Source organism: Nicotiana tabacum, chromosome 12, assembly GCF_000715075.1.
Source record: "Nicotiana tabacum cultivar K326 chromosome 12, ASM71507v2, whole genome shotgun sequence".
Classification (NCBI taxonomy): domain Eukaryota; kingdom Viridiplantae; phylum Streptophyta; class Magnoliopsida; order Solanales; family Solanaceae; genus Nicotiana; species Nicotiana tabacum.
The window spans coordinates 130,972,202-130,986,415 of record NC_134091.1 but is presented as its reverse complement, the minus strand read 5'-3'; the positions used below and the strand labels follow the sequence as shown (position 1 = coordinate 130,986,415).

Sequence of the window (14,214 nt, the reverse complement as noted above, 5' to 3'; positions counted from 1 at the left end):
ACCTGGTTCCCCTGTAAATCAGGCCATGTATAGAGGGATTATAAGGTCACTCTTGTATCTCACTGCAAACAGACCAGACATTGTGTTTGGCATGGGTCTTTGTGTAAGATTTCAATCTAATCCAAAGGAATCTCATCTGAAGGCTGCCAAGAGAATATTGAGATATCTCAAAGGAACGCAGGACCTGGTTTTGTACTATTCCTCAGGTGACAACTTTAATCTTGTTGGGTATGCTGATGCTGATTATGCAGGATATCTGGTAGACAAGAAAAGCACGTCTGGAATGGCACATTTCCTGGGTTCCTGTCTAATCTCATGGGGTATAAGGAAGCAAAACTCTGTGGCACTCTCAACTGCAGAAGCGAAATATGTAGCAACTGCTTCTTGCTATGCTCAATTGTTATGGATCAAACAACAGTTGGAAGACTTTGGAGTGTTCTCTGACAGTGTGCCCCTCCTGTGTGACAATACAAGTGCACTCAATATGGCCAAAAGTCCAGTCCAACATAAGAGAACCAAGCACATTGATGTGCATCACCACTTCCTCATAGACAATGTTAAAAAGGGGCTCATTTGCATGAAATTCTACAACACAGAAGATTACAGATGCAAGATTAGTCAAGGAACCTGGTTCTCCTGACACAAGTTAGTAGCTTCTCTGTTCTCTCATGCACAATTTTGAATGGTGAAAACAAGTTCCACGTCATCAGTGCCTGTCTTGTGAACCCAAACGTTTCACATAATTGACCCTACTCCCAAAACTGCCGCCCTTTCTTAACCGGTCCCTCATCCATCTTAAATACATCCATCACTGTCACAAATCTTCACATCAAACTTCAAACTCTCCCTTCTTCTTCCTCTCTTCAAACTACCCATTTTCCTTTCTTCAATTCATCACTTCTCACCATGGCTGAAAATCATGAAAACTTGAGTGATCCAATTAACAACCCAAATGAGTCCTCACCAGTCAAAACACCAATGTTGGACTCCTCGCTCCTTACTACTACTAGCCAAAACTCTAGGACAGAGTCAAACCCACTCTCAGTTTCCTCTCCTACCCAATCGAGTTCTGGTTCTCATAAGAGTCGCAAAATCTCGACTCCTAAAAGGTTTGTGGCTACGAGCTCTCCTCCTGCCTCGCCGAAAAATCTGGGTGAAAAGGATACAATTGATGAAGAAGAAAATCAGGAAATCTCCAACCTTCCTTTGGATGAAGGCTCAAATGCAGACAAAATGGCTGATTCTGAGAATGCTTCAGTTCCTAATCTTGAGACCACAAGTACAACTCCTTCTTCTTCTGCATTTTCCATGGGGTTATAAGAGAAAGAAGCAATAGAAACATGCTATATATAGCTAATGAAGGGATTATTATCGAAGAAAGTGAGGATGGGTCTGAGGCTCTAGGGGAAGAGTCTAAATCGGCACAGGACAATACTACTGGGGTCCCAAATGAGGGACATGATCCCTCCTCAGAGGATCCAACACAGGGGTCCTCTCAAAAGCCCCAGGTCAGTATTGATCCTTCTCCCTCCCCTCATTTCGATGCTGAGCCTTTGTTTGTGGTCATGCCTGAGATGAGATTTGATTCTGAAGAAGTAGTAATGGAGTTGATATGGTAATGGAATCTGCTTTGTTGGGATCTATTCTGGGTGTGCCTACTGAAGGCTTGTCTAGTGTTCGGCATCTTATTCTCAAAGTTTCAGAAACGCCATCCTGAAGGACATAGCAGTTCAACAAGGGGCACAGGTACAGAAGAAGGCCCTCCTTCCAGTGCACCAACTGCTATTTGAGATGGTGAACAAGGTCTTGCTCTCTCGTGCTGAGAGAAGATCTATCACTTCTCGTGCAGACCTGTTCCTCATGGAAGCACTGGACAACTCCACTACCATCAACCTGCCTTATGGGTTCCTTCTCACCAAGGTCTTTGAGTACTTCAAGGTTCCTCTAGGACAAGCTAAAGTAGGCACTAAGAAGCAAACTTTCTCCAAGTCCACTCTGGAAGAATGTGAGTGCATTGATAAGGCTGGAGGAGTTGGAAGCACTTCTACCATTTCTCAGTTGATCAACGCTCAGAACAGTGTTACTGCTGACATAAGGCAGTTGAAAGTAAGGAATACTATTCTTCAGAGTCAGTTGAGTCAGCTTTAGGAGGCACCTGGTTCTAGTATCTCTCAAAGTGTAGAGGTTGCCCGTCTGACCAAGGAGAATGTTGAGCTCAAGAAACAGGTGGAGGACCTGAAAGAGAAACTGCTCAATGAGCAAATGTCGGCGAATGTTCGAATGGATCTCGTCCTCAAAACCCTTGCCTCTGCCTCTAAGCTCTCTCATTCCAGTGCTCCCTAAATAGTGTCCCCTCAGTGTCAAGTCCTAAGTACTGGTTTTCTATGATTAGTTTTTTTATGATGTTTGTGGCATTTGTTTTTGTTGTTCTGAATTGTGGATGGTTGTCAGTAACATTGACTCTGCTCCCTGTTTTCAAATCCAAATTATTTAATGGAAGCTTTTCCCTTTTTGCTGTATATGTCTTGTCTTTATGCTCTATTTTTCGTCATGTTGTTGGTACACACGTGGCATGAGTTAACTTAAGCTAGACTTATTTCTGCTATAAGCATGTTACTAATCTTTATATGATGCCAAAAAGGGGGGAAACTAATTCAGGGGGAACACGATGGGAAACATATTCAGGAGGAATTTAGGAAATGCTGGTTCTTAGGGAGAACTTGAATTATAAGTTTGTCATCATCAAAAAGGAGGTAATTGATAGGTTATACGTATCCTTGTTATGTTTTGATGATCTAACAAACTTTTTGATAAGAACCAGATAAGGAACCTGTTACACATCCTCAAGTACTTAAAGAACAACAAGTCTCAGTTTGGGGACGTGGTTCAACTCTTCAAAGTCAAAGGAACAATAGAGGGAACAGATGGCCACCAGTTCCCGTTGGTGACTGTACAAGTCAACTCCCCACAGCTGTAAAGTTGTTGCCTGCACATGCAACAGTACAAAAATAGTACAGTAGTCAACTTTATGGGGAATGCCCTTTACCTAACTTACTTACATCATTCAAGTGATGTCACAAATGAGTTATTTACATCAAGCAAAGCTAAAACAAAACACTTGCACATTCAAGAATCGATCAAGCATTTTCTCTCAAGTCTGTGCCAATCTTGCAAGTGATTCTCAAGAGCATCAAGAACAAAGAACAACAAAACGAAGGACCAGTTTCATGTATTGAGTCATTACATGTCCTTAGTTGTGTTGCACATTTATTAAAGTTCTTTACTTGTAATTCTTACTTAGCTTAGTTAGAAACATTGTGTAGGAAATCTTTGTAAATCATAAACCCTTGTGTTTGTGTCTTGGCTAGAGTTAGTCGAGTTATAAAGTCTTTGTAATAGAGTTATTACAAAGTGGCTTGTAATAGAGTTATTACAAAGTGGCTTGTAATAGAGTTGTTACAAGTTAGTGAAGGATTAAGAGGTTAATTTCTAGGTTACAATAGGTTGTAATCTAAAGTTTGCTCAGTAGTGAAGTTGAAATCCTACAAGGGTAGGTCGTGGTTTTTAATCCCGTGAGCTGGGAGTTTTCCACGTAAAACTTCTTTGTCTCATTTACCTACTGCAGTGTGCGTGTGTTCTGTGGGAACTAATAGAGAACCTGGTTCTCTATATAGTTTGGTGGACCCTCGAATTCTATCATTTTTGTTCAACTATATTTGTAACTTCGGATTCATTTTGGTAAAATTCCTCTTTTAAATTAACATTTGTGACTTGTCCAACTCTGGTTTATAGAGTGGAGAGACTAGTCCTAAAATATGTTGGATTTACATGAGGATTACTTTCTTTAAAAAAATGGACTTACTAATATTGGAACAAAAATGACGAAGTAAATTCAAATAACAATTGTCGCTCCATTATAAGGTCTTGAAAGCTGAAATTATTTACTAATATTAATTGGAATAAAAAATTTCAGAAAACAAAACTCTTGTAGCCACATAAGTTTTATCTAAAGGAGAAAATTAGGGATAATTGATCCTTGTTTAATCATTAGGTGAGCAGAACATATTAATACCTATAGGGTTTATTCGGAAGATGAACTTTATAAAGCGATTGTTAATAATTGAGATATTCTAGCAGTAAATGAAGAACTCACGATCAATAGGATATATTTATGCGCGACTTTGAGAAGCATGTCATTCATTCATTGCAACGATTCGGAAAGTTATTATCCTAGGTTTCTTAGTCATCGCCTACCTTTCATTTAATTACTTAGCTACTTTTATTAAGTTTTTATTTTTTTAGTTTTATTAATTGTAGAATTATAATAAATTATAGATTATTTGATAACCCGATGGTATAAAATTATTATATTCTGTACAATGAACTTAAACTCATGCAGTATTCTTAAGCTGAGGCTAATAATTCAAAAGTAATCTTAAGAATAATAAAAGTAATCTTAAGAATAGCACCAAAATAAAGAACATAGATCCACTACGCACCCATTGGACATTGGTTGACTACCCTTAACCCACGTTGCATGTATTATATTATTAACTCGTGTGTGTCCTCCTTTTAGTATTTGTTTTATCTGTCTATTTATCTACTAGATGAAGATTGCCCGTGCTATCTGATACGCGGCGCCTTCCTGAAGTTCCTTGGAAGGGCGACGTAAGGCTAAGCAATCGATGTCAGTGCGATTATTGTCAGCCAACTGAGGTCCCTTTGTACGCTAGACTAGATTGTCAGTGCCGTACGGAAAAACCAATGTCATGAGCAATTGAGAGAGAGCAGAAAAGAGAATTGAGAATGAATGAAAGCTTGATTGCATTGAATAAAAGCTATTACAGAAAAACAACACGGTGTCGGGGGGAAAGACATCAGTACAGAGAATTGTTTGCTTGCTTGAAAGTTTGATTGCTTGGTCCCCCTTAATAATGCTTAAAAAGAATAAACCAGCGTTACATGACTTGACCTAAATAAGCTGTAAAAGCAAACTTAAAGAAAATACAGTAAAACTACTCTATATTTATAATGAAAAGGACTTAGTCTTCTACAAAGTAGAAACAAGTCTGTTGGTAGCAACTTTGTCTTTAGCATTAGGATATGCGCACACGGCGTCGTCTGCGCGCAGCACTGTTGGCATCTGCCGGTGGTTGGGCGCTAGTGATGGCTATCGGTGGGACGACAGAGGCACATGCGCGCTTGTCACTTGGAGCTGCCGAGACCACGGGGCCGACCGTGGCGCTGGGCGTTAGGAGGCTTGCCAGGACGCCACGGGGCGCGTCCAAGTGGTCATGGGGCATGGCTGGAAAGCCACCAATGACATTCTCCTCCACCTGAGTTGGCGACGTCCTTGGCACCTTACTTTCAAGATAATAATCAATTAGGATCTTGTAGGCTTTGAGGTTTGTTCCCCTCTCCCAAGTATTCTCCTCTGCATCACATCCCTGCCATTTAACCAAGAACTCCTGGTGATCTTTCCTTGAGGCGTGAATCACTCGATCATCAAGAATAGCTTCAGCACGCCTTTTCCCGGTTTAATTGGGGCCTCGAATACTTGGTATTGTGAGTTGGCTTCATGAAGGGTCCTCCATATCTTCCCGAAAAGGTTTCAGGAGACTGACATGGAAAACGGGATGAATTTTCCACCAAGCTAGAGTATCCACCCGGTATGCAACTTTTCCAATGCGCCTTTCAATGGACAAGGGTCCAATATATTTTTGCAATAGGCTAGGGTCATGTGCCCCTTCAAACAAGTACTGCTTTGGGATTTTGACCATTACTTTGTCCCCCAGTTGGTATTCAACAAAGCGGCGATTCTGATCAGCATGCCTCTTCATCCGCTTTTGAGCTTTGACAAGATAGCTCTGCACTATCTCCAAATTTTGCTTCCATTCTTTTGAGAAGCTAGCAGCCTGAGGAAATTTTGACATGTTTGGTGCATTCACAGTATGTGGGAGTAGCGGTTGTTGTCCGGTAATAATTTCAAAAGGAGCTTTTGTTGGTACTTGAGCTCTTTTGTGAATTGAAACACAGTTGAGCAACATCCAGAAACTTCACCCAGTTCTTCTGCGATCCGGTTACCAAGTGCCGGAGATATTCCGCTAGCATGCCATTGAATCACTCCATTTGGCCATCAGATTGCGGATGAAAACTTGAGTTGTGACTTAATTTTGACCCAAGGCACTTAAAGAGTTAGGTCCAAAAGTTTCTAGTGAAGCGTGAGTCACGTCACTAACGATGTCTTTAGGCAGGCCCCAATATTTGACGAATGAGAAAAGAAGAGTCGAGTTGTATCTTCTGCTGATATATATTGTGGGGCTTCTATAAAGGTAGCATACTTGGAAAACCGATCCACCACAATCAAGATAGTTGTGAGATCTCCGACCTTGGGCAATCCGGTGATGAAATCCAGGGAAACGCTTTCCCAAGGTCTTTTTGGGACAGCTAGTGGTTCCAAGAGTCCTGCTTGCATCAAGCGGTCTGACTTATCCTTCTGGCATACTAGACAAGTCTTCACATACTGAGCGACACCATCGGCCATTTGAGGCTAATAATATGCATGGCGAAGCAATGCAATGGTACGTTCTTCACCGGGATGACCCGCCCACAAAGTATCGTGGCATTCCACCAGAAGAGCCCTTCGCAGATCTCCTCCTTTAGGAACATAAAGTCGGTTCCCTTTCTTTTTCAGGAAACCATCTTCTGTGTAGAACTGGCGAGTCTTGCCCTGTCCTACCAAATCAACCAAATACTGTGCAGTAATATCCTTGATGAGTAGATCCAGTATCTGGTCATTATGGTGGTGGTTACTTTGCTCCCCCTTAGGGTGGCGAGTACGCACACCTATGTTAGATCAGCTCTCCAACTGAGCGCATCAGCAACATGATTAGTCTTCCCACTTCGATACTCCAGGTTGAAGTGAAATTCCGCTAGGAGTTCCTGCCACCTGGTCGGCCGACCATTCAGCTTTGGCTGGGTCATGAAATGGCTAACAACTATGTTATATGTCTTGACCACGAACGTGGTTGCAAGTAGATAATGCCTCCAAAGGCGTAAGCAATGAACGACAACCAATAATTCTTTCTCGTGGGCGGCATAGTGCCGCTATGCATCCTTCAGTTTCCGGCTCTCGTACGCTACGGGATGTCCTTCTTGTAGCAAGACCCCCACCAAGTGCATAATCGGAGGCATCTGTTTGTACCTCAAATGGCTTGGCCAAATCAGGGAGGGCCAAGACGGGACTACTAGACATAGCCATTTTCAATGCGTTGAAGGCCTCCGTCCGCTTGGGTCCCCAATCCCAGGGGTGACCTTCTTGAGAAGTTCTGTCAGCGGCACTGCAATGAGGGAGTAACTTTTCACAAATCGATGATAGAAGTTGCATAGGCCAAGGAACGACCTCAAGGTGTGGATATCCTTAGGCGGTGGCCAATCCGTGATGGCCTGAATCTTTTGTTGGTCCATCTTTATCCGTCCTTCCCCGATGACATGTCCGAGGAAGTCAATTTGTTTCTGAGCAAAGGAGCACTTGGATAGCTTCACATATAATTCGTGCTCCTGCAATCGGACTAGGATCTTCCGCAAGTGCTCCAGGTGTTCTTCCATGGTCTGGAAATATACCACAATGTCATCCAAGTAGACCACGACGAATTCGTCAATGTATTCTCGGAAGACTTGGTTCATCAGGGTGCAAAATGTGGTTGGCGCGTTAGTCAAGCCAAATGGCATAACTAGGAAATCGTACGACCCATATCTTGTCACACATGTCATCTTGTGTTCATCACCCTCTCCAATCTGGACTTGCAATTAACCTGTACTCATGTCTATTTTTGTGAACACCGTCGCACCACCCAGTCTATCAAATAAGCCTTCCATTAGCGGAATACGGTACTTGTTCTTCACAGTGATTTTGTTTAGAGCCTGATAATCCACGCAGAGTCATAGACTGCCATCATGTTTCTTTTGGAATAGCACAGGGGACCCGTATGGGGACTTGGAGGGTACGATGATCCCTGTGTCTAGCATTTCTGTCAATTGTCTCCGAAGCTCGGTGAGTTCGGGTTGTGACATTATGTACGACGCTCGGGCAGGTGGCTTCGCACCCGGCACCAACTCAATCTCATGGTCCACAGTTTTCCTAGGCGGGAGACGCTTTGGCATGTCTTGTGCCATGATGTCTTCAAATTCCAGTAGCAGCTCCTTCACGGGTGCAGGAATAGGACCCAAAGAGCGCTCTATATCTTCAATGCAGAGGGTATCCAGGAACGTAGGTTCATGTCTTCTGACCCCCTTTTTCAGCTGCAAGACCGATATGTTCTCAACGGCCATCTTCATTGGCATGCACGGGATAATGCAGGGCTTGGCCCCATTTGCTCCCATCATCATTAGCATGTCTGCATATGGTACGGGTATGGTGTTGGTTTGCCTCAGGAATTCCAACCCCACTATCAACTCGAAGTCATATATGATCACCACGTGTAGGTTGAATTTTCCTTCATAAGGGCCAAGCTTCACTGGTACTTCTTTGTCTATTCCACCCACCGGCTGAGGAGGTGAGTTGATAGCCTTGACACGACCTTTGCCCTTTCCTACAACTAGGCCAAGGCGCTCCACCTGAGTCAATGCTAAGTAGTTGTGGGTAGCACCCATGTCTATCATGGCCCGAATTGGCTTTCCATTCACCTTCATATCGATGAACATTAAGGTCCTCTCTTGATTAGGAGGAGTCCACTTATTCGCCTTCTTTTTCCCTTTCTTGGCGATTGGGCAGGGGTCCTTCTTCTTATGGATATCAGCACCGGTTCCCGCTAAGGACTCAGAAATAGAGCCAACAATTGTATTGAATGCACCTACTGGTTCAGTTTGGTCCGCATCATCTACGTCGTCATCCGTCCCCTCATCAAAAGCTTGATGGGCGTTCATCTGTGCATGTGGGCATTCATTATTCCAATGTGGTCCGCCGCAATGACGACATCCTGAGGGGGGTTTCCTCCCCTGATCGTTGTTGTTAGATGCAGTGCTGGTACTGCCTGAGGAGGGAGCCTTAGATTTGGTTGTACTCCGGTCCCCTCCACTTCTGCTAGGGCCACCAGTGTTCGACTGCCCCCCTTTGTATCCTCCTCGGACAGGTTGTTGAGGCATGTCCTTCCGAGCTTCCACTTGATAATCCCCAAGGCACTCCGCTGCTTGGATCGCCTTAGGTAACGTGTCTACCCTTTGTCTCTGTAACTCCATGCGGACATAAGGTTTCAACCCTTCTAGGAAGGTGAAGAGTTTGTCTTTGTCCCCCATGTCGCGTATATTAAGCATGAGCACAGAGAATTCCCGCACGTAATCTCACACTGATTTGGTCTGGCGGAGCTCCCGTAGCTTTCTCCATGCATTGTACTCAACATTCTCGGGGAAGAATCGTAGGCGTATGGCTGCCTTCAACTCTGCCCATGTCTCGAGGGCATCTTCACCGGCGTTGATGGCTTCGTATTTCACCCGCCACCAGAGTTTGGAATCACCCTGAAGATACATGGCAGCAGTTACTACCTTCTTAGCTTCTTCTAGGCCTCCCACAACATCGAAGTATTGTTCGATGTCGAAAATGAAGTTTTCCACTTCTTTGGCATTCCGAGCTCCACTGTATGGCTTTGGCTCAGGAATTTTCAGTTTTTGTGCCATAGGGGCGAGGTTCACACCACCCCCAATTTGGTTTCCGCCTCATCGAAGGAGACCTTATAAAGCAGCATTGATAACGTTCAGCTGACCTGTCAAGTTGTCTATAGTTTGTTGCATGGCAGTCACCCTATCTGTCTCTTGTTCCCTGTTGGCTAAATCCTCGACACGCTTCTGTTGGAGGACCTCGAATTTACCAAATATTTCGGCTGCCTCTGTGACTGCCGTTTGCCGGTCTCCTTCATAGTCGCGACTGATGTTTTCTATGTCAGCTTCGGCCTGGACAAGTCTGCGGTCCAAGTCGTCCAACCTTTGCACTAGGCTGGTCTTTAGGTCAGGCATCATTTCCACAATGGGCTGTAATGCATCAACCATCCCCTCAAGGGTCGCGATGCGATCCCCATAATTCACTATGGTTAGAAATGGAGGTAATTGCAATGTAATCCCTCATCCGATGTCGAGCCTAGGCTCTGATACCAACTGTTACGCGGAGCCTTCCTGAAGTTCCTTGGAAGGGCGGCGTAAAGCTAAGCAATCAATGTTAGTGCGATTACTGTCCGCCAACTGAGGTCCCCTCCGTACGCTAGACTAGATTGTCAGTGCCGTACGGGAAAATCAATGTCATGAGCAATTGAGAGAGCAAAAAAGAGAATTGAGAATTAAAGAAAGCTTGATTGTATTGAACGAAAGCTATTACAGAAAAATAATACGGTGTCGGGGGGGGGGGGGAGGGGACAGCAGTACATAGACTTGTTTACTTTCTTGAAAGTTTGATTGCTTAGTCCCCCTTAATAATGCTTAAAACAAATAAACCAAAGTTACATGACTTGACCTAAATAAGCTGTAAAAGCACACTTAAAGAAAATATAGTAAACTACTCTATATTTACAATGAAAAGGACTTACTCTTCTATAAAGTAGAAACAAGTCTGTTGGCATCAACTTTATCTTTAGCATTAGGATATGCGCACACGACGTCGTCTGCGCGTGCGGCGCTGTTGGCATCTGCCTGTGGCTGGGCGCTGGTGATGGCTATGGGTGGGGCGACAGAGGCACATGCGTGCTTGTCACTTGGAGCTGCCGAGACCATGGGGCCGACCGTGGTGCTGGGCGTTGGGAGGCTTGCCAGGACGCCACGGGGTGCGTCCAAGGGGTCATGGGACATGGCTGGAAAGCCGCCCATGTCATATCGCATGGGCCCAACATATTGCATTCTGCTCGGTTTTTTTCTTTTCTAAGTTTTTCAGTGCCAATGAAATAATGCTGCATATGTAGATAAGAAATTGAACTATCATAATCGGTAGGCTTTTCAATACATCATACAAAGTGATAGGATGGTACAATAAAAAAGTTATTCTAAAAGATAAAGCGTCGTAAGATCCTATAGAGGCTATTCCGAGGATCATAAAATTCAATGTCATTGTTGTATAAAAGAGGTTTTTGTGAAGCAGTATCCCATAACTAAGGATTACACGTTGTCTCTTAACCATTTTAGTGCATCATTCATGACACGCTTGCGATCATAAACCTTTACTTAGGAGCAATAAATATTAGCAACGGGAAAAACAAAATTAGAGCACATGATTTTTAAGGGAAACTAAACCAAAATATGGATAGATCAATTATTGTAGATTAAGACGATGTCAATGGTGCAACTTTTATTGTTAAACCAAAGTACAACACCGAGCTACAATATACACGTACAAGTAAGTTGTCATTCTACCATGGCTCGGTGAATGTAAGTAATGTCTATTTTCTGGCACGTTTGCTCAATTCATAAAGCAAAACCACTTACATGGTTAATGATAATGGGCTCTACCCATGGTTTTAGATAGAAAATAGGTGAATTTCGTGGTTCTACCCAAAAGCTAAATTCTTTCCAAGAAAAATTCTAATTAAACAGTAATGTCAAAGAATTTACCTAGCAAAATCTGTTAACTTCTTCGGTGGATCATCTTGATCTTATAATGACTCATTGGTTTTTGTTGTACTTGAATCTGAATCTACTGGAGTTTTCTGTTATTTTAGCTACAAAGAAGAAAAAGACAATTCAACTTTTATGCTAGAGGAATTGACTGACTATAAATGGGATATTCATTTTGACATCCAAGTGCCATGGCTTTTAGTTTACTCAAACCTGATCATAATTTTCTTACATTTAGAGCAATAGGTGTTTCCCTTCTGAGTGAGGAGAATTTCTAGCCTTTGATATTGAGAGTGAATTCAGAACATGATTTTCTTTTCCTCGGAGTGAAACTACTTCTTCTTTGGAAGAGTTGTACAGAGAAGGGGTTCTAACACCTGACTATTGTTTCTAAAAGAAATAAATCTAAAAGAATGGTGCTATGATTATGCGAGACAATATCAAAGTGGTAAGTTTATTATCTAGGGATAAGATCTTTTTCTTTTTTACAAGGATATAACTTTGTATGAAATTGGTAGGTTCAACTAAATTTCCAAGTAAGAATTAAGTGATAAAGAAATTAAAACTTGCGCATTACAAGCATAACAACAAAAGGCAATACCTCTCGATGTCTCTGTTTCACACTTATTAGGCACGGTGACTTCACTGAAGCTTGAGTTTCATGTATTGAAGCACAACGTTACCATAAAACATGAAGCATTGGTTTGTCCAATACTGTCTATTATTTTTTTTCCATCATTGCTATGTTATTTCAGTATTAGAATAGACAAATTCCATACATTTGTACTGAATTTTTATTGTGGGCTGGTCATTTTTCATCCACAGCTTGATTATGAGACTCCACAGTGTTATCAAAAGAGGAAAAATAAAAAAATTCGAAAATACTTTGCAAGACCCATCTTTGAGTGTGCCCCAGGTTAACTAACTTCATTTCAACCTGTGAAATCAGAGCTTATTAGTGATATTGATAAACAAAAACACTTAGGTCTGAAGTTAATGGATGATATAGCTAACTAAAAAATTGGTTATCTCTGATTGCAGTATATCGTTTGCACAATTTGAACATAAATGAACAATATCTTATGATGTTCACTAAATCAAACAATGGTTATTTTAGATGCCAAAATGAAGGGAAAGAAAATGAACTATGAATTTGGTAGTTGCCTCATGGCCCTTAAAAGTATACTGCTTAGAGTGTGTAGAAGCATCTCACGCCTGAGTGCGCATATCACAACAAAGAGAGCTTAATATGGCTGTAATCTGAACGTGAAGTATTTAGTGCAAGTATCGAAATCCTACTTTTCCATATGATTTCATAAAGAAATGGCACAGGAGATCACAATGGAGAGTGTAAAACAACTTCAGCAACAAACATAGGCTTAGTCAAATTCCTCCGCCTGATTTGCTAATAAAAGCAGCCTTTAGAAGTTACTATTTTTAGGTCCAATTTCTTTTTGGTACTGACTTGTTGTGGCACAAAAACAGAACCATGTAAAATCTCTATATTATGATTATGCTATGACGATAGACCTTAAGAATATTTTCTCACCAGTTTTGATCTTTAGAAAGCAGTAGGATGATACGAACTTCAGTTAGAAATAACGAATTGATAAAAGCCTTTTTCTTTTTTGCTTATAAAAATGCCAATTAAATGCATAATAAGTCACAAAAGGTCATATCTATGCTCTGACTCTGTAGATTCACCAATTTTGACCTTTTGAAAGTAGCAGGAGGATACGAACTTAACAGTTAGAAACAAGGAATTGATAAAAGCCTCTTTTTTGCTTATAAAAATACCAATTAAATGCATAATACCCCACCAAAGCTCATATATATGCTATGACTTTGCAGAACAAACAAATTTTATAATTAAAGAAAAGGTAAACTTTACTGCTGTAGAAAAAAATATTAAAAGAATAGGTAGATACAAACTACTCAGGCACAAACAAAAAACTTATAGTTATGTGGTGCTTGCGATACTCAAAGTTAAAAAAATAAAATCAAAATTTCCTTTTTTTATTATAGTTTTTATAACCTTTTTTTTGTTCAGATATTCTCAATAAACACTACGAAAGCAGGAAGCAAAGCCAATAAAAAAAGGGGAATACAATAACAGAGAAAGCCTTACCGGAAGTATTGATATTGACAGAAGATGAATTCAAGGAGAGAAATCGAGAGTTAACGGAGAAAATACAGAGGTGAAGAATAGTTTTGATATCGATGGAGAATTGAAGGAGAGAATAGTCAGCAGTTGATATGCATTGTTAGTTCACAGCCGGCGTAGTCACCATATTCTAGTGTACGTGTAGGTCCGCAAAATCCCACCGTAGTACTTCAGATCACAATAGATAGACATAAATACTTAAATGCTCCTGTATCGGCAAGCAGGGATGTCGACGGTCTCCTGCTTGCTTTAGGGCTCTTCTATATAATAGAAATTTTTGCTTTTGGGAGTGGGCAAGAAGAAAAGCATTTGAGCAACGATAAAGTTATTTTCATGTGACTTATAGATACGAGTTCGAGTCGTGGAGCCACTTATACTTGCATTAAAGTAGGTTGTCTACATCATATTTTTTGGGATGCGATCCTTCCTCGGACCCTGCATGAAGATTTAGGGCTCTTCTA

General features: G+C 41.6%; 1 long non-coding RNA gene across 1 annotated transcript; it reads right to left on the bottom strand.

Annotated features, from left to right (window-relative positions):
• Positions 1 to 10,456: 10,456 nt before the first annotated feature.
• LOC142167449 (uncharacterized) lies at positions 10,457 to 13,989 on the bottom strand. Its single transcript, XR_012697587.1, has 3 exons — positions 13,718 to 13,989; positions 11,587 to 12,526; positions 10,457 to 10,928 (listed from the first exon to the last, which is right to left on the bottom strand). It is a non-coding gene; the product is annotated as an uncharacterized LOC142167449 (long non-coding RNA).
• Positions 13,990 to 14,214: the final 225 nt, after the last annotated feature.